This window comes from Eschrichtius robustus, chromosome 5 (assembly GCF_028021215.1).
Source record: "Eschrichtius robustus isolate mEscRob2 chromosome 5, mEscRob2.pri, whole genome shotgun sequence".
Lineage (NCBI taxonomy): Eukaryota > Metazoa > Chordata > Mammalia > Artiodactyla > Eschrichtiidae > Eschrichtius > Eschrichtius robustus.
The window spans coordinates 24,724,891-24,752,310 of NC_090828.1; the positions used below are offsets into that span (position 1 = coordinate 24,724,891).

A 27,420-nucleotide genomic window follows, 5' to 3' on the forward strand; every position below is an offset into this window, starting at 1 on the left:
AGGAAGAGTTTGCTATGATTCTAATTGTGTCACTTATTTCCTTCAGTGCTATTTAATGTACAGTCTTTATCTGGGTGTAGCACTTTGGATTTTTAACTTTTATTTTGTTTTATTTGAAATCATTTTGTTCCTTTATTTAGCTTTTGCAAATATACTAAAATGGGTTGTCTGTGGACATATCTGCCCGAAATGAATACAGCTTAAAAGCAGAAAATTATTGATTTTTAAAATGAATTATTTTCCTCAGATTTAGTGAGGCCAGTTTCCAATAGCCATTTTATTTACCCTTTATCATTTCATGCAGTAGCTTTAATATCACCAAAGCTACTGTCACCATCAATACATTCCTGAAAAAGAACATGATGTTTTGCAGTTTTTCCAAGAAGAGAGTTGGGAAGTTGTATGCATTGTTTGATTAAATTTTGGTATACATATATTACATAAAACCCCTTGTAACTCATAGTTTTTATTTATTTATTTATTTATTTATTTATTTATTTATTTATTATTTATTTATTTATTTATTTATTTATTTATTTATTTATTTATTTATTTATGAATGACTGTGTTGAGTCTTCGTTTCTGTGCGAGGGCTTTCTCTAGTTGCGGCAAGCGGGGACCACTCTTCATCGCGGTGCGCGGGCCTCTCACCATCGCGGCCTCTCTTGTTGCGGAGCACAGGCTCCAGACGCGCAGGCTCAGTAATTGTGGCTCACGGGCCCAGTTGCTCCGTGGCATGTGGGATCTTCCCAGACCAGGGCTCGAACCCGTGTCCCCTGCATTGGCAGGCAGATTCTCAACCACTGCACCACCAGGGAAGCCCCGTAACTCATAGTTTAAATCATATTTCTTATGTTTCTAATAGTAATGTTAAAATATTCCAGTTGAGTAGCATTTATTGTACTTTTTAAAAAAATTCAGGGATGAATGATCTATACTACGTTATATTGCTAAGAGGAAGGATAGCAAGCTTCTCTGGATTTATTTGCACTTTGAGAAATAAAATTTAGGAAAACTGGTTATATAGGTTTTTCATTCCTCTCCACTAGAAATCTTGATTAGGAACATCAGTGCACATGATTTTGGGAACACGCAAGAAGGGCAGCAGTGGTAGTCCCAAATAACTATTTTCAGAGGAGGTCATAAACAGCTGTCCCTTTTGACTGTGATCCCTATTTGGAATAGTCTCAGTACTTGTGAAAGAAATCTTCTCTAGGATTAGGGCTTGACATGCAACTATTCGTGTCCTAAGACCTTATATTCCCCCCCACCCCCTCCCGTGATCACTGTTTCTCCAGCAGGAGTTAGAGGCTAGGCCAGCAGATATTACCTCAGCACAGTAGTTAATTCCTTTTTGCCAGTTCTCCCTCCTATTCCTATACAGTATTTCAACTATGAACTAGTTCATGTAACAACTTGAGCTCTCTATTCACTCAACTCTTTAGAAATAATGAAGTATAAGTGAATTGCCAAAGTTGTCCTTCACAACAAGGATCAAAATTGTACCTACTGGAGCCTTGTAGCGCCCCAAATGTTTATTTTTACACAAATATTTTGATTCTCATTGGTTCCATGCATCACTGCAATTCTCTTAATGCATTGTGTTATGCTCTGTAGTTTTTACAAGTATGAAAATGTTGAAGTATATTTATTAGCCCTGATGCTATTAAACGTTCATTTATTTCCCAGGACTCTTAGATGGGTCTTGGGAAATTCTGAGATGAAATTATGTAATGTGTAAGTGAGAAATGACATTCATTTTTGAATGTAATTTGCAGTGAGGGCATTATTGAGGAAGAACTAATTGCTATCATATCTGTAGTTGAGATCAGAGACAATGATTAGAATTCTGTTTTCTAAGATTATTTTTCTAGGCATAGACACTGTCTCTCAGACTGCAAACTGAGATGTACTTATCTAGAAAATCAATTCCGTATCAATTAATTTATTAGTGCATTAGACTGGTTTATGATCAAAGTAGGTCTGATATTGTCATATCATGCATAATATAACTATGCATTAAATATGTATAACGTATGTATCTCATAGCTGAGAACAATGAAACTACATAGATAATCCCAATTTGTGATACACTTTGAAGTTTTCTAAGTTTTGTCCTTATTGGAATAATGTATTTTTACAGGTTGAAATTCCAGACAGCTTCACACTATAGGATTGTGTTATGTTTTCTTCCATACAGTGTGCAGCGTTTTAATTCTTATAATAACAGGGCTGCTCAGTTTGCCAGCAGGAGGCCCCTCAAAGCAAGATGATGTCTCTCGGTTGGCAGATTTCTGTATAAATAAATAACACTCTGCACATTCCTCTCAAATACCCGAGTAGGTGAGATAATGCTATATAACTTTTCTTTTTAATTTAAAAAATAGCTGTATTATGTCAGTGACCTGTAATAAATAGCACTGCAAGGAGAAACGACAGCCTCATTCACCTTGCATCCATTGCAGAAATAACTGAGCTGTATTTCCATGGCTGGAGAGAGAAGAAAAAAGCGAATGGAAGAACAGAACCAACCTTAGATCGCAGTCACTCTCATGCTAATAAGAGGAAGTTTACACTGACCGTTTTTACTATGTTAAATTTACCACTCAACACACTGCAGGTAAACACCTTGTACTCTAAACATTCAGATAGTTGTTGATAATAATGGTGTGGTGGATACATCATAAAGAGTGTGTTGCCATCTCCCTGAATTCTACATATTTTTCTGTTAAGTTTTCATCAATTAGCAAAATATTATACTGAAATAAATTTATTAATTGAACATAGTGATGCATTGAGAACAAATACAGTTTTTGGACGAGGATGGCAATATGTATTTAAGCTTTTCTAATTCAAGATCTGAGAATATCATTTTCTTCACATTGTACTCTACTCTTTCTTAAAAAAAAAACATTAATTTTGAACATTGAAATGCCTAATAAAGAAAAAAAAATCATATGTTATAGAACAAACTAAAACTAAGACCTTTAAATTCATTCTCAATGAAAAATTTAAATGATTTGGTAATTTTGATTTTTAACTGTGATTCCCAGTTATTCTAAGATTTTCAACAGATGTTACACAGAGAATATAGACAAATTTGCAGTGATTGTGGGCCTGAAATTAAAGCCTCTGCTTAGACTTATGTCACATTGAAATTTATGGAAATCATGCAAACATACTTCAATGGGATTCAGTCCGTTGTACTTATTTGTACATTCTGCCTAGCCATTCATTTGTCCAACACCTAACAGACATTGCACAGCAGTGGGAACAGACAGCCTGATGTACAAAGACCAAAGATATTTGGCCCTGGCTCCACAATTAGTTTATTTCAATCAGTAAGAAAGTCAGGGCTGTAGGATTTAATATACTTGCCATCCACAAAAGAACATCAGTAACAACAACACTTCAGATACTCAGAAGCTCTGGGTGATTTTATAAACAAACACATGTAAATTCATCACACTCTACTGAGGTTGCAGATTACCATGTTAAATGCATTTTAATGTTTGCTGTGTTTCTAATATATATGAGATTTGGAATTGTTGGCTGGAGGTAGAATTCTTAAAATGATAAATTTTTCCAGGTATTTTATTTTACAGAAAATAAATTTAAGACACAGAGAGAGAAGTTATTTGCCTTAGTCACACATATATTCAAAAGCATTTATTTTCTTTTCCTTTGTACAGGCTAAACTTTTCATACTTCTGAAGTTGCAGTTATTTCTTTTTTATCATTTTATATTTTCCAGTATATAAATAAATGAATGTTTACTAAATATATCTTGAAATAAAATATTACATACTCGTTTAAAAAACTGTTTCCACAGTTTTTGTCCCCTATACTGGAAGCATTTTTTTTTTAAGAATAAACAGTTTTATTGCGCTCAGACTAGGAATCCATGGGTCTTGAGGACCTCTGTGAATTTGTCAGTTTTCTTCTCTATGTTCTTTTTGTCCTGCTTCCGTGGCCTCAGGAGCTGCTTCTTTTTCCGGTAGTGGATCTCGGCCTTCTCCTTTCTCTTCTCCTCCAGCGTGGCTGTTACTGCCTGGTACTTCCAGCCAACCTCACGAGCCAGCCGCCCTAGGTAGGCAAACTTCCACACGGACTTCAGACACACAACCTTGAGGGCGGCAGGAACCACCATCCGCTGTTCCTTGTCATAGGGTGGCGGGATCCCATCAAACACCTTGAGGCGGTCCCGAGCCTCCTGGCCTCGCTTGGTCCTGTGGGGCAGCATGCCTCGCACTGTCCGCCAGAAGATGCGGCTGGGGGCTCGGAAGTGGTAGGGGCCGCCGGAGGGGTTGGTGTCCATCCTCTTGCGGAGGAAGGCCAGGTATTTCAACTTGCTTCTGTAGAAATTGCCAGAAATGCTGATGCCCTCACAGCTGCACAATCACCACCTTTCCGCCCAGAAGCACCTGCTTGGCCACGATGGCTGCCAGGCGGCCCAGGAGATGGCCTCGGCCATCGAGCACCAGGACCTGCCCCTCCGCCATCTTCGGCAGCAGCCTGGGAAAGATACGGAAAGCAGTTAATCTTCCAATATTCATGAAATATTTACAGTAACACATTTAGGTGACTCAACTTACGTTGTTGCTTTTTTCCTATTTTTTTTTTGTGCCTCAGGTTACTTCTAAATGCAGCAGTGATTTTTAACACATATTACTAGATTTGGTGTAGGTATATAATGTTTCATGGGTGTGTATGAAAACTAATGCAGTTGAGTAATGATGAAAATTATGTAAACAAGGGTAGTATTTAAACAATAAAGTGAAAATTTAATGTGGATATCATTGCTTTTGAGCACCTTTCTAACTTTCTTTGTAGCAAATGTAGTCATTAAAATTCGGTTTTAAGAGGGAGGGGACAGTACCATTAGACAATATTAAAAATTGGATATTTTATTTAAGGAAATGTGTTGTCAGTAATTCTTTTAGGAGGTTTTATCACAGTGCAGCAAAGCATGTTTTAACAGTTTTAGTGCATTAAATCTACACAGTTGCTGTTGACTGTGAACAATCATGAATTTAAATAAAGGGAGAAGTTAGTTGGAGTAAAATGTTCTGTTGTCTTATATCTGTAGAAGTGATTATTATTATTTTGGTTTGTTTTACTATAAAGTTTGTCTTGGTGCTTTCTGAGACCATTTTCAATTAAGAATGGGTAACCAATAAGGTAACATGGAGAATGGTCTCTGTTCTAGAGTAAAATAACTAAAACATGAGCTTTAGGTCAACAAACCTGAGTTCAGGTTCCAGGTTTGGGACTTACTAGCTGTGAGATCAGTGGGAACGAGCTATAAAGCACAGGAAGCTCAGCTCGGTGTTCTATGATGACCTAGATGGGTGGGATGGGGGGGGTGGGGTGGGAGGGAGGTACAAGAGGGAGGGGATATAGGTATTCATATAGCTGATTCACTTCATTGCACAACAGAAACTAACACAACATTGTAAAGCAATTGTACTCCAATAAAATTTTTTATTTAAAGTATCCACATCTTTAAAATGGGAAAAAAATACTTAAAATACTTCTTCCCAAGGGTGTTTCGATGATTATGTAGGAAAATGTGTATAAAGCGGCATGACGTTTGGCTCATGTTAAGTACTTGAGAAACATTACTGTATTTTTTATAGAAAAATCTTTTTAGGTGATAATTTTTAATGCTCTTTTAAAAATTATCACACTGATTTATATAAGAATCTTTATCTTTAATATTCCATTTTGGAGTGCTGAATCTACAAAACAAGTTTATTTAATTTTATTCAATACACATTTATTGAGTGGTTAATTCTGTCCCAGGAATTATATCAGGAACATGTCAAAGAATCTAGTGAAGAAATCAGATGCAAAAATAGCTACCTTCAGAATTTTATGATAAATGGTAAGCAAAAGGTGCTCTGAAATGAAAAAGAAGCACGTTTAGCCCAACCTGGAAGTTGGAAAGATATTTCTGGGGGGAGATGGTTCCTGAAATGAGTCATGAAGATGAACAAGAATGAGTCAAATGAAGAATGGTGAAGAGGATGTTCCAGACAGAGGAACCTGTAATAATAGATTTAAAGAAGCTGGAAATTACCATGGAAAGTACAGTGAACAATTAATTCAGTGTGATTAAAGCATAAACATGTTCAGGGGTGGGCAGAGGTTGAGACTGAAAATGTAGAGACACATTTCACAAGGAACCTTTTATATGCAACTAGGGGCTTGCTTGTTTGTTCTATTTCTCCCTTTCTTAAAATAATTGGTAGGGTTTATATGCTGATTTGATTTACAGAATTTATCATCTAATAAAGAATGTGTGTGTGTGTGTGATAATCAGGGTACATGATCCACTATTCAAATAAACTAGTATTTGGTAACCCTGATATTTAAGACATAGTGGAATATGTAGAATGAAATATTAAAGTACCAAGTAAAAGATTTTTTAGACTTGAAAATTTTGGAGAGAGAATCAAATTTAGCCTATACTCCTTGGAACATTATTAGGCTTTGGTTATAGGAAGGAGGGAAATGAGGAGGACCTACAGATTAAAGAAAACAGATTAAAATGATATTCATTGGCTTCTACCATGTATCAGGCTCTGTGCTGGGTATTTCTACAGAAATTATTCTTATATATCTGACAATACAGACCTCTTTAAAAATACATCATATCTGTATTGTTATCTATATCCTATATATACATCTATATCTGTCAGAGAGAAAGCTGGTATTCAGAGAGGTTAAGTAGTTGCATAAAGTTAAGAGTTCATAAGAAAGATATGAAGTGGGGATTTAAGTCAAATTTCCCCTGACTCCAAAGACATGGGGGTAGGAACGACTAGTGGGTATTTCAAGTAAAATTTGGTTGAGTTGTCCCCCGTCCTTGGGGGGAAAATCGTAATTAGTGTAAACTAGTTATCACCATTTCATTTCCCATCCCATTCAGCTATGAAAATGGGATAGAATTCTGGCAACTGAAAAGGGAAGTCTGACAGGTTTTAAGAAAAAGACTCTCTCACCAACGGAAAGAGATACACAGGGGAAACACTCCCTTTTTTTGGCTAGATGTCATCATGTTGGCATGTGACACCTGGAATTGTGGCAGTTCATCCTGTGGTTCCAGGTGAAGTCATCAATGAGTCCAAAGGCAAAGTGAAAGACAGGAAACACTTGGATTCTCAATGACAAATGTCAAGTCCCTGAACCAACCCTGGAATATCTCTATCTCTGGACCTCCTATATGTAAGAAATTAAATCTCATATTTTTTAAGTCATTTACAGCCAAACTGTTTTAACTGATAGAAACCCTAAATGTTCAAATGAAATGCCCTGACTTACTTGTTCAGCTATAAAGGTGGCAGATTCATTCAAATGTCTTCCTCCTTACTTTAAGTTGACTCCCTGTATGGCCATTAGGAAGAAATAGGTAAGTCTAAAGGAAACATTAGGGATCTGTTAGTGTTCGAGAATCCATGTCTGAAAGAGTTGTGAGAATGGAGACTGAAAACTAAAATGTAGGTTGCTTAGAGTTATAGGGAACACAGTTATAAATTCTAAATCTCTGTTGTACAGACAACAGCATAATTTTATTATGTCTTAAATCTGTCCTAAATTTTGTAATAGTTACAAGAGAAATAATAAAACTATCTGGCTCTTCCTCTGGATATCTTTTTTTAAAAATTTAATTAATTTATTTATTTGGCTGCCCCAGGTCTTAGTTGCAGTATGCGGGATCTTTAGTCCTCTGGGTATCTTTAACTGTCCATTATTCCTTGAACATTATACTTGAATTTTAGGTAAGATTATTCGATTCTTATGAACTCTGTGTTTAGGCTAGAGGTAGTTTACTTCCCACACTGTTTTGCCTTTGGAAGCCTCATATAGGATGTTTATCAGCCTTTATCAAAAAGGCATGCTGTTTGCAGAAGGCTAAAATGGTTTGAGAAGAGACAAAAAAGGAAGCTAAACAGAAGTGGCATCTTTGGTTTTATACATCAATATTAAGTCAAACTTTTTAATATGTTGGCAGTTAGAAATATGTAATTTGGAGAAAGATTGTTTTTTTCCCTTTTAAAAATATCTATTTATTGAGCCCTGCTATACTACAAGAAACTGAACTAATTATTGACACATAAGTTATTGCATTACAATTTTGGAGTAATATTTTCTTCTTAGTATTTTGTTATGATTTCATTGGCTATAATCATGAAAGTAGTAAAGTCACTTGATACTTCTGGTAATTCCATATATACTTGGAAAATAATTTTACTTCAATTCTGTAATTAATGAACATTTTAATGACTGATTAGTGACTATTGGCTTCTCCTAGATATTATTTTTTCAGATAAACATTTTACTTGTGGAATATGAATGAGATGTTATACTATGTTAGCAAATGTCCCACTTAAAATGTTGAAGAAAGACATAATTTTAGACTTTTCAATCAGATAAGTATAATATACGAAATATGGATTGCCCTGCTATACTACCTATTGGTAATTATATGGTCTCCTACTAGTTAAGGAATTTCATAGCCTGGTAACTCATTCCATTCCTACCATGCTATAATGTTGCATTAAAATTTGTTTCTCCTGTAACTTTTAAATGTCTTAACAAATAGTACCATTGATTATGAAAAAACCCTTTAACCAAATCCTGTTTACAACTTAGAACCATTGAGATGTGAGGTGACAGGTCACTAAGATCTTAATCTGCAAAATGACCTACCTTTAAAGACTTCTCCTTTCTTCTGTACCTTGCCAAACCAGTTTATTACTTCTGTAGTTTATATAAACATGTTGACTTCTGTACACTTCAGTTTTATTTATATTACACAATAGTCATATTGGAAATTAACCAAATTTATTATTGAATTAATCTATTAGTTGGTAGAAGTTATAAAATCATCTTACCTATAGCTAAATGATTATACTTTTGTGTCATGTCTAGTAGTTGTTATGTAAGTAACTGTATATGTAAATAAATACATTGAGAGTAAAGTGAACTGAGATAGTTATGGCATGTCTCATCAGATTTAAAATGTTTCTCATTATAGAAATGTTAAAAGTTTATTTAATGTTACTTTTTAAAAAATTTTTATTGCCGTATAGTTGACTTACAATGTTGTGTTAGTTTCAGGTGTACAGCAAAGTGAATCAGTTATACATATACATATATTCAGTCTTTTTTAGATTCCTTTCCCATATAGGCCATTACAGAGTACTGAGTAGAGTTCCCTGTGGTATACAGTAGGTCCTTATTAGTTATCTATTTTATATATAGTAGTGTGTATATGTCACTCTCAATCTCCCAATTTATCCCTCCCCCCTCTTACCCCCTGGTAACCATAAGTTTGTTTTCTATATCTGTAACTCTATTTCTGTTTTGTAGATAAGTTCATTTGTACCCTTTTTTTTAAATTCCACATATAATAATGTTAACATTTTAAATGTTTTTGTAACCACATGCTACATGATGATATTTGGTAACAAATTCTTGGGATATTTCATTATTAACTAGTTGTTAATTAAGCATTGAAAGTAGTCTAAAGATCCCAAATTTAGTAAACTGCTTAATTAGGAACAGATGATCTCTATTGAAAATGAAAGTCATATGCATATATCAACAACTTCTACCTCACCTAATAATCAATTTGTAGTATCAGTAACAACAATTTTTCACTATTTTTGGAACATATACTATATACCAGGCTCTGTGATAGATGCTTTGCATAAAATATTTCTTAAGAATCTGAAAAACATCCTGCATAGTAGGATTTTTTATCCACATGCTGCCAATGAATAAATGAGGATGTTTAGAGGACAGTAATTTACCTAAACTTACATAATTAGTCAATAGTGGATGCAGTATTTAAATTCATATTTGTCTGACTTTAAAGCTACACATAGTTCTTCCCATTGTGATACTCCATATTAGGAATATGGAACATAAGCTTATTTGAAGTGAATTATTTACAAGTAATTCTAATCGTGTTGATTCATGATAATGGATCACTGAACACTATGCAATTATTTTTATAAAACAAATTTAAGAAACATGTTAAGATTATTAGTCTCTTATGATGCCAGACTGAGGAAGATATTTGAATGTTGACCAATAATAACCTCAACAGAATTTGACCCCATTACTATTAGTAAAGACCTTAGTATTATTTATGTAAGAAAGCAACTTATGAAAAGCACATGGCAAATTATATGTCACAATAAAAAAGTAATTGTAACAACACAGTATGAAACGGTAAACTTCCTAATTTCACTTATTTCTAAATATTTTCACTCTGAGATTTAAAAAATTTTGCAGTCATTTGCTTTGGACTCATTATGCTTGGAGAATGGGGCTTTTAGATAATTACTTATTTATCATCATTTCCAAAGAGATTGGCAAAATACTATGAGGAGAGTTTTATGTAGGCTCCTTCCAGCTTCTACTTTTAGGGAAATATTCTGGAAAGAGAAACTTTAGGAAGAAGGAACTAGAATTTCAGCGTATATGAAAAGGAATAACAAGAAATGATGCAAGGCCTAAGGATATTAGAAAATAAATAATTGTCACATTAATTCAAAGACAAAAGTTTTTTCAGAGGTTTTTGGCAGACTTGAAAGTGAAGAAGCAGTTGATTGTTGGAATTGGCAGATGACAAAAAAGAAGAAACTTGGAGATTCAATGAAAGCAGTACTGTTTCAGAAATATACTCATTTTTTTAAAGCTCAATAAAGTGCTTGAGGGAAGACCGCATAATTTCCATTGTGAATTTTAAGAGCCATTTTAGAAAGTCTACCAAAGTGTTCAAGAATTCTGAAATTAGGGTCATTACCCACTGTGATAACCATATATATATATATTCTGAAAATGTATATTTATCAATAGATACTCCTAGACTCCACCTTTTATTTAGAACATTAAATTTATGGTGGCCTTTGGGTTCTCTAGTAGCATTCCAGCTGTCTATGTTAATGATATGATTCTTTGATTAAGTATATGAAGAACCTTACGCCTTTGATATAAGCATTTAGCTACTTTTTATTTTTCCCACCTTTATTCAGATATAATTGACATATAATGTATAATTTTAAGGTGTACAACATGATGACTTGATACACATATATATTGTGAAATTAGCTCCTTTTTAGAGAGCTTTAAATTTGACGAAGATATAAGAAATTTAAATAATTTTTCTGTAGAATAAATGACCCATAAAATGTGACTACCAAATTATGACACAGTCTTTAAGTCCATAAGTAAATTATGTTTAATAGTTTGTCCTTATACATTAACTGGTCGGTTTGATGACATTAAAGTTAACCAAACTTGATTTCTATTTAATAATATATGTTTGGTCTAGGATTTGATTTTACCCTGCTTACATGCTAATAAGTAGCCTGCTACTGTGTCATAGATGGTATCACAAGAAATAAGACTCTTGGGTCAGAACCAAAGGACTTCATTACTTGTGTCACATTATTGTTATTATTCTATCTCCTCTATAGGCTTTTTCAGTGTACTTTTCTGTATTATTTTTAATGCTTACTTTGGAGATTAAGCTATACATCTTCAGGTAATTCCAATGCATATTATCTGTAAATTTACTTTAAGGAATACTAACCTAGAGGGCTGAAATTGTCTCTATTAGTTATTCCTTTGAGGTAAGAAGTTAACCCTAGAAGAAGTGCCTAGTAAAACATAGCTTTGATTTTTGGAGGTAGTGATGCTTATCTAAAAATAAGACTCAATAACCATCTATCAGTTATATGTACCATTTTCCAATCTCCAAGGACCCTGTACTGTATGGAAGTTTGATGGGACTAGAATTTGGGGCTGTTGCAGTAGTAGTGTCACAGTCAGAGAGGAGCATGAAAAGTAGTGAATACTTGAAAAAGGAGTGCAAAAAAAAATGGATTAGGAGAATATCTCTATATGGTCCAATGCCAACCATGGCCAATATACATATATATAGGCCAATTTTGGAACTAATATTTATTAGCTGGGACATTTCAAGGAGCCTACATACACATAGATACTTAACAACTAGTTTTGTTTTCCAGAAGCAGTAAATTTTCCTCTCAGTCTTTCCCCTTACACTTGCTTCATGCATCAGCATTCTTTTCTCTTCATGCCTGAGATCCCCCAGGACATAACTTTGTCCACGATTGGCAAAAATCAAGACCTTCAAAAATTCAAAAATACCCACGTTAGGCATCACAAAGCAAGCTACTTTTTGGCTGTTTCTCTAAAGGTCACATAATGGTTTGTGTTTTCTACAACATGATACGGCATGACAGAACAAAGTAGTTATCTTTTGTACTTGTCAGCATTGTTATATCAACTTCAAATGATGAAATGCTTCTGAGTACGCTGTTGCTTTTTTCCTTTGGGGGCTTACACTGATTTCTTTAAAGTATTATGTGCATCAAATAAATGATTCATTTATTATCCCTGACGCCTGAAGTTTGCTAAAAAAGTATCTAGACATCATTTCAAAACTGCATTTGGATGCTATTTGCTTTTGAAGGGATAAAACTGCAGTTCATTTGGACTTTGTCTTCAAGTTACCATTTTTACTTAACATCTGTGTTTTGCAGTAGGGGAAGAGGTCATACTCTGACTGGATGTTATCAGGACAACGTTTAGACTGTCAGGAAATAAATTTTAATGTTTAATATGTTTAATTGAATGGTTTTTATTAAAAACTTGAGTCAAAATCATATTTTGATTCGGTAATACAAGATGACATAACTTGTATTAGTTAGGGTAATACCGGCTGATAGAACATAAAACCCTTATGTAATAGTGGCTTAACTCAGTAGGGTTTATTTCCCTTTGCATAACAATTCAATGAAGATGTTTCTGGTTGAACTTCTGCATAGGGTCCTACCATCTTCATATGGTTGTCAGGGTGGCCTGGTTGATGTCTTCAGCCAGATGGGGGAAAATAGAATAGAAGGTTGCATGTAGAAAGTTTCTATGAGCCAAACCTGAGAGTGGCATACACTCTTTTTGCCCGTATTCTCTTGGCTAGGATTTAATTCATTGACATACCCAACTCCAAGGGAAATATGTTCAAGCTGTGTGCTTAGAAGTGGCTTTGGTAAACAGCCAGCTTCCTCTGCTCTAGGAACCTTAATTGGGGAGATTCTCTGTTATGGTGGAGAGAGATTTAAATTCGAGGTCAGTCAGCCTTAAGATAAAATGTAGCTCAGCCAGTTATAAGCTGTGTAACCCTGGGAAAATTATTAATCTTCTATTTGCCAGAGTAGACTGAATCATAGAATAGGAAAATAACACCTACTGCACAGGATTGTTAAAGATTAAGTGATATAATGTGTATAAAGTGCTTAGCACGATGCAAGGAACATTAGAAACACTTGAAAATGATAGTTTTAATTTTTATTGTTAAGTTATATATTCTATGATGGTCTATAATAAATATGATTTCATTGAACATTAGCTTAGTTCAATACCAAAGTAATTTTTAAAATGGAATTATTTTATGTATAAGCCATAGCAGTCCAAGAAAATTGTGCATTTTAGCAGCTGTCCAAAGCAAATGAATACATAAATATTTATGCAGCAGAACTAAATTTGGGGGCAGATAGGACACAAACTCAACATTTACTTGGTTTTCAGGCAGTAGATGCTAACTTTTAAGGGTTTTAACTGAATAAATTTGCTTCTTGGTTGAATTTGATAAGGAAGGAAATTAAAAACCTTTAGGGTAATTAGAAGAGTAAAATTATATATAGTCTTAGTCCATTTGGGCTGCTATAACAGAATATCAAAGACTGGGTGGCTTAAACAACAAACTTTATTTCTTTTAGTTCTAGAGGCTGGAAAGTCCAAGATCAAGGTGCCAGCAGATACTGTGTCTGCTGAGAGCCCACTTACTGGTTCATAGATGGCCATCTTCTCCTTATGTCTTCACATGGCAGAAGAGGTGAGGGAGCTCTCTGGGGTCTCTTTTATAAGGGATTAATCCCATTCATGAAGAATTCACCCTCATGACCTAATCATCACTTATCAAAGGACCTATCATCACACTGGGGGTTAGGTTTCAACCTACACAACACAAACATACAAGTCTATAGGAAGTGTGTATGTATACGTGTATCTATATCTACATTCATATCTGTCTATATATCTATCTATCTGTCTATCTAAAGAGACTATCATTTCTCTAATGTCTATCCTATGATAACATATCTCTCTTGTAATTTTAATATTTTTGTATCTTGGTTATTCAAATCATTTAAAATCTAATATAATTACAGTTATATATTCATAAAGAAGAAAAATGTGCTGCATACTTTAATGTCATGGGACTTACTGTATAAATAATCCATGAGAATCCACTTTTAGAAAAAGTACAGCTCTTCTTTAACAGAAATAACATGATTTACCTGCTACTTTTCCTTCTACATAAAAGAATCTAGAGGAGAAAAAAATCATATTAAAACTAAACATGAAAGTATAAAACTGTGCTTTTAAAAAATTAATAAAATTCATATTTCTGTTCAGTTTTCAGAGACCCCAGATCCTTGGCTGCATATAGTTCTAGATCATTCATTTATAGTTTTATATTTTAAAAGCTTTCTTCATCTTGATTCATAAAATGATTTCTTGAGTTTCTCTTAGCATTGAAACATAATGACATCTTGTCATCACTAAGTCTTCTGTGAAGAAAAAACAGGACTGAACTTGATCTTTTCTTTGTACTGGGCAGTGAATGATAGGGTTTGAGGAGAGTGATTTTTTCAGCTTTAGACCAGAGTAAATATTTCAAGACAGGTATGGTTTCCAGAGTAAAGTCTTACCCTTGTTATAAGTACTTGCATACTAAATCCAAAATCCTGAAAATACCTTATTTTCTGTGATTGTCAAAGAAGTATGTGATTGGGAATTTTTTTTCACTTTCATTGCAATTCTGTTGTTCCCTGAATTTGTTAGATAGCTACTGAGCTAGTTTGACTTATCAAGTGTCTTAAGTAATTTCTGCCTAATCAGTTGATGAGTATTTACGTGGATTGGGGTTTGACCTTGTCTAGAGAGCATCATCAGTCCACATTCAAATTCAGTTATACATGTCACGAGGCTTACTTCATGCCAGCAAATAGACAAATCACACATCCCCAAGATGTCAAGATGAGTCAACATAGAGGATTTGGGGGGAAGGGTTTTTTAGTGCTAGAATTGACTTTGGAAAAGGAGAATCTATTCATGCTCCTTTTGTCTACTTTGTGTCATTAAATGTGTGACTGTATATCTCTGTCCTCTGTAATTGAAGATACTGCTGCTGGTATTATGTGCTATGTAAAAGTGTGTCTACAAAGACAGTGTGGTAGCACACTGTCTACACAGTGCAGAAAATCAGGTTACCCTCTTCATAATGTCTATCAATGTTATTTTCAGGGTCTGTTGATATTTATGAATTTCCTCCCTCTTTTCTCATTCAAATAGAATTAACCTTTAAGGAAGGACAAAGAGTATTTCTTCAGGATATATCAGGTATATTCCCAGGATTTTCTAGCCTACTGGACAGTTTCTAAGATTCCAGTTTGCTTTCTTAAACTTACTTTCTTTTCCTCTTTTACCTTCTACTTCCCCGAAAGTAAATGCATAGCATTACATGAAGAATTAGGGAGATCTCAGCTCTATAGATAGATTGAACATTTTTTGTAATTTTTTCTAGCTTCTTGGTTCAATGTTTGTTATTCGCTGGAGAGCAGATACTTTGTATAGCAAAGGTAGACATTATAAGCCTTCTAAACATGTCTGTGTTGCGTGACAAAAGTTATTGCTCCTCCCTAATCAGCCTGAGAATATGTTTTCTTATTGTTCCCTAGAAAGAAACTGGTGAGTCAACAAAATGAAAAAAATAATTAATTAAATTCTAGGACCACTTTTATAATACCCCTATAGTAGTCATTTATATGTTAATATTTTATAATGACTAATTTAATAGACAGATGGTGGTTCATATTACAGTATGAGAGTGGGGCATTTCCTTGGGCCAATGATTATCTACCCAGTTTTCAATTAGAGAAGACTGCCAATTACCTGGAGTGGTTTTTATTTTAATTACTGGGTGATTAGGACAGCTAGGTAACCGGCCCAGAGGAAGGAGAACTAAACTGTGTGTGTGAATCCTTATTATGCAAACCCATAAAATAAATAAAAGCCATGCAAAGAAACTTTCGATGAAATGGTAGATAATTTACCTGAGGCAGTCCATATTCTTTTACTCATTTGATCACTAAAAAGTGAGTTTAAAATGTTAAACTGGCTGTTTGTGAACTAGACATTATTTTTCTGTAAGGAAAAATAAATTCAGAGGAAAGGTATTATTTGTTAGCAATCAGTGTTCAACATTTATGTTTAACATAAAATCAGTGTTCAACATTTTATGTTTAACATACCGTGTTTTGATATGGTATTATCTCATTAAGAGAAGTCATTTATAGAGTGATCTTTGCTCCCTGAAGTATGGCTGAGACTTGAGGCAGAAAGATCACATGAATAAATTCCTGATTTTCTGGTCTTGCCTATAAAAATCTTCAGATTTTTTACTCAAGCTTCTTTTCTACATCTCCAGCTATCCTCTGAATATTTTTAGTTAAGTGTTTCCCATCATGTTAACTTCAACAAATCTAAACCAATCTTATTTTCTCCCCAAACAAGGTTTGTTCTCAAGATTTTGTGTTCTCATCTCTGCCAAAGAAACTACTATTTTAACATTCCTTCAGACAAGAACGGTTATAGTTATTGATTCTGTGCTACCATCTTCCTTTCTTTGTCCATCATCCTTTGAAAAATTTCTTAGGCTAGTATCTTTATCTCCATTTGGGCTATCATTCTATCCAGGGTTTCATAGACTCACAACTAAAGAACTGCAGTAGGCTTTGCTGAGAAAATATTCTCATTTCTCTAAATAACCCTTTGAATAGCAAACATTGGGTTTTTACACAATTCCTTTACTTAAAAATATTTCATTGACTGTTACCTCAAGTAAAGAATATATACACTTTTCTGCTTCAAAGTCTTCGGTAATTTGGTACTGCATAACTGATAGGAGAGGAAGGACCAGTTAGGTAATACCAAATTACTGAAAAGGGCTGATTTAAGTTAATGAATGGATGAAAAAATTTGAGTTGGAGTCTACGAATTCTCCATTTAGACTTAGTCTCATTTTATTTAAAAAAAAAAAAAAAAAAAAGAAGAAAACCAATATTTAAAGTAAAAGGCCGGGTACTTCCCTGGTGGTCCAGTGGTTAAGACTCTGTGCTCCTGACGCAGGGGGCCTGGGTTTGATCCCTGGTCAGGGAACTAGATCCTGCATGCTGCAACTAAAAAAAAGATCCCGAGTGCCACAACTGAAATATCCTGCTCACAGCAACGAAGATCCCACATGCCGCAACTCAGCACAGCCAAATTAATTAATTAATTTAAAAAAAGAGTGCATGTATAAAAAATAAATAAATAAATAAATAAATAAAAGGCGGTATTCAAACAGATGTCCCTAATATAGTTAATTTTAAAAGCAAAAGAGAATATTACCTGTGATCTGAAAAAAAGTGAAAATGCAAAGTATAGAATTTAAGCAAATTAGGAGAACTGTTTTAGTAGATTGTTTAAACCATATTTTTTTTTTAATTAACTATAAAGTCAGCATGGAGATGCTGAGCACTTGGTGAGATACGTAAATTGGGTAAAGATTGAGGAAATGAAACCTGTTTCTTAAAGTATAAAATACTTATTTACCTGTATTTAAAAAGAATCTATTATCAAGGTTACATTAGGACAACATTTTAGCTAATAGTCTCCCATTATAGTATGTATGTTGGGAAGACTTGAAAAATAATTATTGTGAACTATAGTTCATAAAAGTTTTGGGTTGACAGGTACCTCTGTTCAATATATAGGCCAGTGAGTTTTTATCAGGGTCTGGATTTCTGATACTCTTACCAATTAACAAAGATAATATTTGCAAGTAGTGGCATGATCCATTCAAAATTCAAGAATGACTCTTAACTTGACTGAGTTTGTGTGTGTGTGTGTGCGTGCGCACACACACATAGGTGCATACATGTGGAGCATAATATACGTGACGTACCTATTTTTTGATCAGGTGCACTGGCAACCAAGTATATTCATTATTTCCCATTTTCAGACTTATCCTCTATTTCTGGTTCTCTGTTCAAAAAATTTTCACCCAACCTAAAATGTTTAAAGTGAAATAACGTGTTCATCAATTTTGTGCATAAGTATTTAACATTCTCCATTTCCCTATCATAGGCATTGGTATCTTATGCTCCAAGACACCTGTATTCATAGAAACATTAACCTTTTTTTTTTTTTTACTACATTCACTTTTTAATGTGTAATTTTAAGTCATATAATTGTAGATTCATAACTTAAATCTCTGGTTGTTATTTTTGTGAGGGAAATCAGCAAAATAAGGAAAGAATCTGTGTAAATTAATAAACACAATAAATAGTAATACATATTACATTGTTACATTTGCAGACCATATGCTTAACAGGTAAAAACACAATCCAAACTTTCCAGTTATGTACATGTGGGACACTCATCTAAATAATTTAAGGGATCTTGATTTTGTAGGAAAGATAATATATTATAGAGCTGATCTTTCCTGAAGGCTATAATTATGTACCAGGGCTAATTTTAGGCATCAGTGGGGCTCTCTCACGTGCTGTCAGGTGAGCCATAGCACGTGATTAGTCAGGTAGGTTTCTACCATAAGTGTTTATTAACTTAAAAAGTTTAACTATATGCAGCATGAAAACAGATAAACTGGTCAACAACATCTACTAGACCAGATGGTTTGAGACGGATACCATGTGCCTTTTATCAGCTGCTAGTAGGGTTGAAAAATGCCCCCATAATAGGCTAATAGAATAGTAGGTTTACAATTTAAGGCAATTTCTTTTTTTCCCTTGCGGAAGAATGGGTGCTAAAACTTATCAAGTTTAAACTACTCTGACACAAATAAGTGGTTACCACTCACGGAATCTGTTTGCAAACCCTGATTCATGCCACACAGAGAAAAAGGCACATGGGTGAGGGGATGGGGATTTTCTTAACAGTTCTCCCATAAAAACAACACTGTTCCTTGTCTTATTTCAGTAAGGTTTTAATGTGGAAAAAATAGGCTTGACCAACATAATAATGTTAAATAAGCATCAGAATAAGTAACTGAGGGAATTAGGATAATCATTTACCATGGGCTAGATCTCCTTCCTTGAAGGTAGTTGAGGTTATTCTGAAGTGCCGTCTGAATTACATTATTTCCCACAGTCCTTTCCATTCTTAATTATCTTTTAAAAATTAATCTAAAGTTAATTTTAATTAATTTTTAATTTCATTAATTTCAACATTTAACCTTCAACATTAAAACAAAAACAAAACTAAGATTTGCAAGGAGAAAAAATAACGATAATTTTATTAATCACTGGTAGGATTTTATTACAGTTTGGATCAATTTTGAATGCTTTAAATATATATTCTGCTTGAATAATGTTAACAGTAAAACACATATTGTGATTACTTAATAACTTGAACACATTTACTACTTGGGTTCTCCTAAAATGTCTTTACTACAGGAAAACAGAAAAGAAAAACTTTAAAAGGCTTGCTAGACTATTGAAATTCTATGTAAACTGAAATATAATAATTTTTAAAACCAAATCTTTTTTAACCTTGCTTAAAATAATCTCTCCAAAAGAGCAAAATTTGATTACAGTTTATTACCCCCTAGGTTCAAGAAACCTGGCTGCTCATTTGGCAAGTTTAGAAGAAGTATAGCTATTGTAATAAGCCCCAAATAGGTAGGGGTGCAACCCATGCATCCAAAGTGTCACAGGAGGTGAAAGGGCTGTAAGCTGGGAGAGAGGAGGCAGAAGACTTCTTCCCTTTTGTTCTGCAGCGAGCACATGACTCAAGCTAGTTACTTTGCTTCTCTAGGAATTTCTCATTTCCTCATCTGTAAAAGAGGCATTGGGCTAAGTGATGTCTAGATTCTTTCCAGATCAAAACTTTTAAAAGCCCTAATTCTAAGCCTTCTCTTCCATACATGTACAAAACTGAAAAAATCATATTTTTATAATCTATGGAAGCTTCAAATGAAATAACTGCATTTTAGCAGGTTTTTTCTATTAAAATTTTGAAAAGGGAAAGTAGGTATAATATCATTTTAGCGTCATAATTTCACTTTTTAACATTAGCATCATCTTTTACTACAAATTAGCTTTATTAAACTGTACCTTTTTTTCTAGTCCCATGACTAGAAAGAAATTTGCCTTTCTTAACTATTTTTAATTTTATTGAGGAATAATCGACAAATACAATTATATATATTTAAAGTGTACAATGTGATTATTTGATATACATATACATTGTACAGTGATTACGAAAATCAAGTTAATTAACACATCCATACCCCACATAGGTAACATAGATAACGTGTGTGTGGTGAGAATGCTTAAGATCTATTCTCAGTAAATTTCGAGTATAGCATACCATACTAATTATAGTCAACATGCTGAACATTAGATCCTCAGAACTTACTTTCCTTACATCTGAAAATTTGTATCCTTTGACTTATAGCACCCCATTCCCCAGCTCCCAAACCCCTGGCAACCACCATTCTGTTCTCAGTCTCTATGAAATCAGATTTTTTTCCCATTCTGATGCCACATATAAGTGATACCATACAGTATTTGTCTTTTTCTGGCTAATTTCACTTAGCATAATGCCCTCCAGATTTATCCATGTTGTTGGGAATGGCAAGATTTTCTACTTTTTTAATGCGTGAATAAATTTCCATTGTGTGTATATCTGTGTGTGTAAATTTTCCCTATCCATCCACTGCAGGATATTTGGGCTGTTTCCTTATCTTGGCTATTGTAAAAAAATGCTGCAATGGACATGGGCTTGCAGGTTATCTCTTTGAGATACTGATTTCAATTCCTTTGGATGTATACTCAGGAGAGGCCTTGCTTGATCATATGTTAGTTCAGTTTTTAAATTTTTTGAGGAACTGCCTTACTGTTTTCCTTAATGGCCGTATCATTTTACATTTCCACAAACAATTTATAAAGTTTCCCTTTTTTCATGGCATCACCAACATTTGTCATCTCTTGTCTTTTTGATGACAACCATCCTAACAGGTATGAGGTGAGATCTCATTGTGTTTTTTTTTTAAAAATAAATTTTAATTAATTAATTTATTTATTTTTGGCTGCGTTGGGTCTTCGTTGCTGCGCGCGGGCTTTCTTTAGTTGCGGCGAGTGGGGGCTACTTCTCGTTGTGGTGCGCGGGCTTCTCTTGTTGCAGAGCACGGGCTCTAGGCACGTGGGCTTCAGTAGTTGTGGCTCACGGGCTCTAGAGTGCAGGCTCAGTAGTTGTGGCGCACGGGCTTAGTTGCTCCGCAGCATGTGAGATCTTCCCGCACCAAGGCCCGAACCTGTATCCCCTGCATTGGCAGGCGGATTCTCAACCTCTGCGCCACCAGGGAAGCCCCTAATTGTTTAGATTTGCATTTCCCTAATGATCAGTGATATTGAGCACCTTTTCATATACCTGTTGGCATTTTTATGTCTTCTTTGGAAAAATGTCTATTTAGGCGCTTTGCTCATTTTTCAATTGGATTATTTGCTTTTTTGCTTTTGAGTTGTATGAGTTATTTATATGTTTCAGAAATACTTCAGATATACTTATTAGATATGTGGTTTGTGAATGTTTTCTCCCATTCTGTGGGTTGTCTTTTTAATTTATTGATTGTTTCCTTTTCTGTGCAGAAGCTCTTTAAGTAGTCTGATTTACTTATTTTAGCTTTTGCTGCTTGTGCTTTTGGTGTCTTATCTAAGAAATCATTGCCAAGACCAATTTTTTGGTCCTATGTTCAATTTTTTCCCTATGTTTTTTTATGATTTCAAATTTTATATTTAAGTCCTTAATCCATTTTGAGTTAATTTTTGTGAGTGGTGTAAGATAGGGGTGCAGTTTCATTCTTTTGCATGTGGATATTCAGTTTTCCCAGCACCATTCATTGAAGAGGCTGTCCTTTCCCCAATGTGTGTACTTGGCACCCTTGTTAAAAATTAATTGACCATATATGCGGGGGATTATGTCTGGGCCCTCTATTCTGTTTCACTGGTCTATGTGCCTGTTTTTCTGTCAGCACATACTGCTTTGATTTCTATAGCTTTGTAACATAGTTTGAAATTAGGTAGCATGATGCCTTCAGCTTTGTTCTTATTTCTCAAGATTGCTTTTGCTATCTGGGGCCTTTTGTGGTTCCATACAAATTTTAAGATAGTTTTTAAAACAATTTTGTGAAAAATGCAATTGGAATTTTGATTGGGATTGCACTGAATCTGTAGATCGCTTTAGGTAGTATGGACATTTTCAGAGTATTAATTCTTCCAATCCAAGAACATAGCATATCTTTCTATTTGTTTGTGTTTTCTTCAATCTCTCATCAGTGTCTTACTGTTTTCAGTGTACAGGTCTTAAATCTTCTTGGTTAAATTTATTCCTAAGAATTTTTTTAGATGCTATTGTAAATGGGATTGCTTTCTTAATTTCTCTTTCAGATAGTTTGTTACTAGTGTATAAAAACACAAATGGTTTTTGTATGTTGATTTTATATCTTACAACTTTACTGTATTTTTTATTTATTAGTTCTAACAGTTCTTTTGTGGAGTCTTTAGGGTTTTCTAGATATGATATATCGTCTGTAAATAATGACAATTTTACTTTTTTTCATTCCAATTTGGATGCCTTTTATCTCTTTATTTTGCCTGATTTCTCTCTCTAGCTAGGGCTTCCAGTACTATGTTGAGTGAGGGTTGTCAGAGTAGGCACCCTTGTCTTGTTCCTGATCTTAGAGGAAAAGCTTTCCACCTTTCACTGTTGACTGCAATATTAGCTGTGGATCTTTCATATATGCCGTTTATTATATTGAAGCATTTTTCTTTTATATCCAGGTTTAGACGTTTTTTATTATGAAAAGATATTGTGTTTTGTAAAATGCTTTTTCTGCATCTATTGAGATAATCCAATGATTTTTATCTTTAATTCTATTAATATGGTATATCAAATTTATTGATTTGCATATGTAGAATGATCCTTGCATCCCAGGGGTAAGTCCCATTTGATCATGGTGAATGAGTCTTTTAATGTGGTGTTGAATTCAGTTTGCTAATGTTTGGTTGAGAATTTTTTTATCAATATTCATCAGAGATATTGGTCTACAATTTTCTAATGGTGTCCTTATCTGGCTTTGGTATCAGGGTAATGTTGTCCTCCTAAAATGAGTTTCTGTTTAGTTTTTTGGAAGAGTTTGAGAAGTGTTGGCATTCATTCTTCTTTAAATATTTGGTGGAATTCACCAGTAAAACCATCTAGTCCTGGACCTTTTGGTGGTGAGAGATTTTTGATTCCTAATTCAATCTCCTTACTCATTATTATTCAGTTCAGATTGTCTATTACTTCATGATTCAGTCTTGATAGGTTGTGTGTTTCTAGGAATGTATCCATTTCTTCTAGGTTATCCAGTTTGTTGGCATATAATTGTCCACAGTAGAGCTGGGCTTAGAGCAGTGGCAGGACTTCCCGGCCATGACAGGTCAGAGCCCTGATCTGAGATGGGGGTGAGGCATAGAGCAGTGGCAGCTCAGGTCCCCTTCCTGTATGTGGTAAGGTGCTGTGGTGTTCAGATCCCAGATAGCAGGACACAGCAGGGACTGGGACTCCTGATGGCAGGTCCCACCCCAGCAACAGCTCCAGCCACAAAGAGTAGTTGCTGTGGGTGGACTCTAGGCAGCTCTGTCAGTGGCATCAGCATTGGTGAAGACTGTGGGAGACCCCTGTAGCAAAGGCTGCAAAAGTCCACAGTTGTGAGTCTTGCTGGGGTTCTCCTGCTCTCCTTTCCCCATGAGGTGAAATTCCTCTGAGGCTATCCTTCCTGGCTCCAAGCTTCTCTGGACTGGAGAATGGGGTGACACAAGTAATAGGCTTCCTGTGCTTTTCTATGATGCTGTCCTTGGTTTTAGAGCTACAAAGGGATGTTTTTGCTTCTGTTTTGTTGTAGTCCAGAGCTTTCCCTGAGCTGTTTTCTCTAGTTTGTAGTTGTTTATTTATTGCTTTTGGGGTTTTTCTTGGGGAGATGAGTATTGGGATTTCCTAGCCCTCCATCTTGCTGACATCACCTCCCAATTCTTTATTTTTCATGTATGTTTCAAAAAAAAAAAAGTCTGAAACTGGATTTTTGCAAGGCTTTTCTGAGCTGAAAGTTTTGTTTTTTGGAAGCTTAAAAATAAAAATCTTTCTATCATGTCATATCTGCATTAACTGCATTGTAAAGTTAATTAAGCAATAGCTGGGCATTTCATAGGGATTAATGACTAACAAGGAGGAGTGGATAGCTCAAGGTACAGCCAAGGACCATTAACATCCACTGGCCATTAATTCCCAGAAAATGCCCAGCATCAAAGTCATTATTGCTATTATAAACTGAAAACGGAAAAGACATATAGGTATATGGATTTTTTTAAGGGTGATGCAATTTTAATTGATATGTACAAGGTATTAATGGAGAACTTAATTTTTGTACATTATCCAATCACATTGCTGCTCTCATCTCTCATGGTTCCATTTGGGTTATAATTAAGCAGTAACAATTGTAGACCTGGGTATTTCCTGGGGATTAATGAATGGCTGGGTGGAGTTAATTGCCTAAAATATAGTTTCAGGCCATTAACCTCAGTTGGTCACTAATCTCTAGGAATTTATTTTAACTGAGGTCATTTTTTTGTGTGTGTGGTAAGAAGAAAAATGCATTCAATTATTTTAGTATTAATTGTATTCATTTTTGTTTTCTTGAAATATATCCAATAATAGTTGGGATCTGTGGAGTCTTGCTGTATGTCCATTTCAAAGTTACCTCTTTTTGAACATAAACACTCAGTGGGTGGAGAACATCCCTATGATACTTAGAATACAGCTTCTTTCAAGAGCTTGTTGATTCTTTTCCTTATTGAAATAATCTTTCTTACCCTGGTTAAACCTGGACAAAATTGCCTTTGTTATCAATCAGTCATCTATGAATAATATTTTATCTAATACATATTTATTAATTCTATTGGCCATTGTTCTTTGTAATGTATATATTCTTAATAAAATTTTTCCTTGTGTTTCTCTTAATGGTGTATCATGTTCTAACAATAATACCAATTCCTTTGATTTGTTAATGTGTTACTAATTTCTGCTTTACCTGAAAAGTCAAAAATTAAATGGGTTTATTTAGACTGAAGAGGATAATTGATTAACAAAATACTAAGATTACCACTTAAAATCTAATTTTGTACTGAAGATAATACATAAAGAAACTAAAAGCCATAGAGTTACAAAAAAAAAGTTTTAATTTAATGAATATCAACACAAAATTTGGTAGTGTCATGACAATTACATTGATTAGATTTTAGTGAATTCTAATAGTAATTCTTGACTGACTTCAAGTAACATAAATTTAAAAAATGCTAGTATTAAAATTGCTATAAAATTTGAACTATGTATCTGGAAAGTACTTGCTAAGTACCCTAAATATGACTGATATTGAGGCTATTTTTTAGTGAAGTGAAATAATTGATATATATGTAAATTTATTAGGACTATGTACACAATATTAACAAAATTTTCCATGTCATAATAATTAATATTTTTGGAAGTCCTGGATATATTTTTAATAAAAAGACTTGACAAATGGACATTATCTCCAAATAATGTAGTACTTTTATACTTGTCTATTTCTCTGCATTAAATGTTAATAATAAACATAATTTGAATATGTATCATAAGATGCTTTCATTGGTGAAAGGCACTGTGGAAAATAGAGTGTGTGTGTGTGTGTGTGTATGTGTGTCTGTGTGTGTGTATGTATACATTAGATGGACTCTTATATAAACAGCTTTCCATAAGAAAGTAAACCCATTTTATGTATAAACTGTAGTTCCTTTGTTGTTGACTTATTTAAGTAATTACTTTGGTTCTTTATTTTTACAAGTGTAGGTAGACCTAGATTTCAAAAAACATTAACCAAATAATCAGAATATTTTTAACACCATGTATCTGTTAAAAACATTTATCATTGAAATTAAAATTGAAAACATTCTAGCAGACTTCTTAACACTAAAAAAAAAAAATTCAATAATTGTAATTGGAACTAGCTTTTTTGTATCTATTATAATAAATGACTACTCGATGGAATAAAACTAACCCTATCTGCTTTATACTATAATAATAGCATGTTTCCTTATATTTACTCTGTGTTGTACAATCTATAAAGTGTTTCTGTATACATTAGTTCCTTCATGCTAAAGGAACAATTATTCTGTTTTAGTAAATGGCTGATGCAAACCAGAGAAATTAAATGACTTATTTAAAGTTCTAAAAGTAATAAGTAGAGAGGTAAACCTGAAGCATAGATTTTCTTTCTCTAGACCTGACACCTTTACCTTATATCTGAGTTTCACAGATGGAACAACATAATAGAGCTGATTATGTGGTCATTGTAAATGTATGTTAATTACATTAGGATACATTTTTTCATTTCACTCACAGTTTAGCATTTTTGCACATAAAGAATAGCCATACTATTTTCATTTACATTTAAATCAACACCCACTTATAAAATCAGTTCTAACATTAAAATTAACAGTTAATTTTCTTTCTTTCCGGCAGAGCAATTGATACTAGTGTGTATGTATTTAAATTTCTTATGGAGTTTTAAAATATTATTTTAAAATTTAATTTAGTGACCACAGTACCATTAGTGTTATAACATATTTTCAAAAATTCAAATAGTATTATCTTTTTATTGTCATCAAACACTGTTATTTTTCAGTCTGTTTCTTTGAAAATCCATTGTTTAAAATTCAAAATATTGCTCTTGTTTAGCTATCCACATTTCAGCGAAGATATATATAATCTTGTTTAGGTGCATTGCTTTCAGCCTCCTAACCAATTTCTTATTTTACCTTATATTATTTTTTCAGAGCTTCATATTTGTTTTCATAAGATTTACATTTGCTTTGCTCCTTGCTACTGAATCTCCAATATGTCTATTTTGTCTCTGCTTATAAGAGCATGCCAAAATTGGTATTTTTTTAAAAAGTAGCGCTTCAAGAATTTGCTTGAAAATGTCTGTGTATGCAACAAAGAATATTTGTTCTTATGACAGGGAGAGTATTCAGGAATGCTGTGAAATGGAGACCAGGGTCAGGAAATTTATACAATCCAGATTTTATGTGTTCTTTGGAATGTCAATAGTTTTGAATGTTCATATTGCTAGGGTAACAAAAGAAATAAAACATTGCATCTAAGTTGGTAAATTAGAAG

General features: G+C 33.9%; 1 protein-coding gene, 1 non-coding gene and 1 pseudogene across 2 annotated transcripts in view; 2 read left to right on the top strand and 1 right to left on the bottom strand.

Annotated features, from left to right (window-relative positions):
- The window catches only part of ERBB4 (erb-b2 receptor tyrosine kinase 4), a 1,107,258-nt gene that overhangs the window by 18,734 nt on the left and 1,061,104 nt on the right, over window positions 1–27,420 (top strand). The gene's annotated exons all lie outside the window — the stretch shown is intronic.
- Window positions 3,890–4,507, bottom strand: LOC137764756 (large ribosomal subunit protein uL13 pseudogene; annotated as a pseudogene).
- Window positions 17,253–17,325, top strand: TRNAR-CCU (transfer RNA arginine (anticodon CCU)). Its single transcript has one exon. It is a non-coding gene; the product is annotated as a tRNA-Arg (tRNA).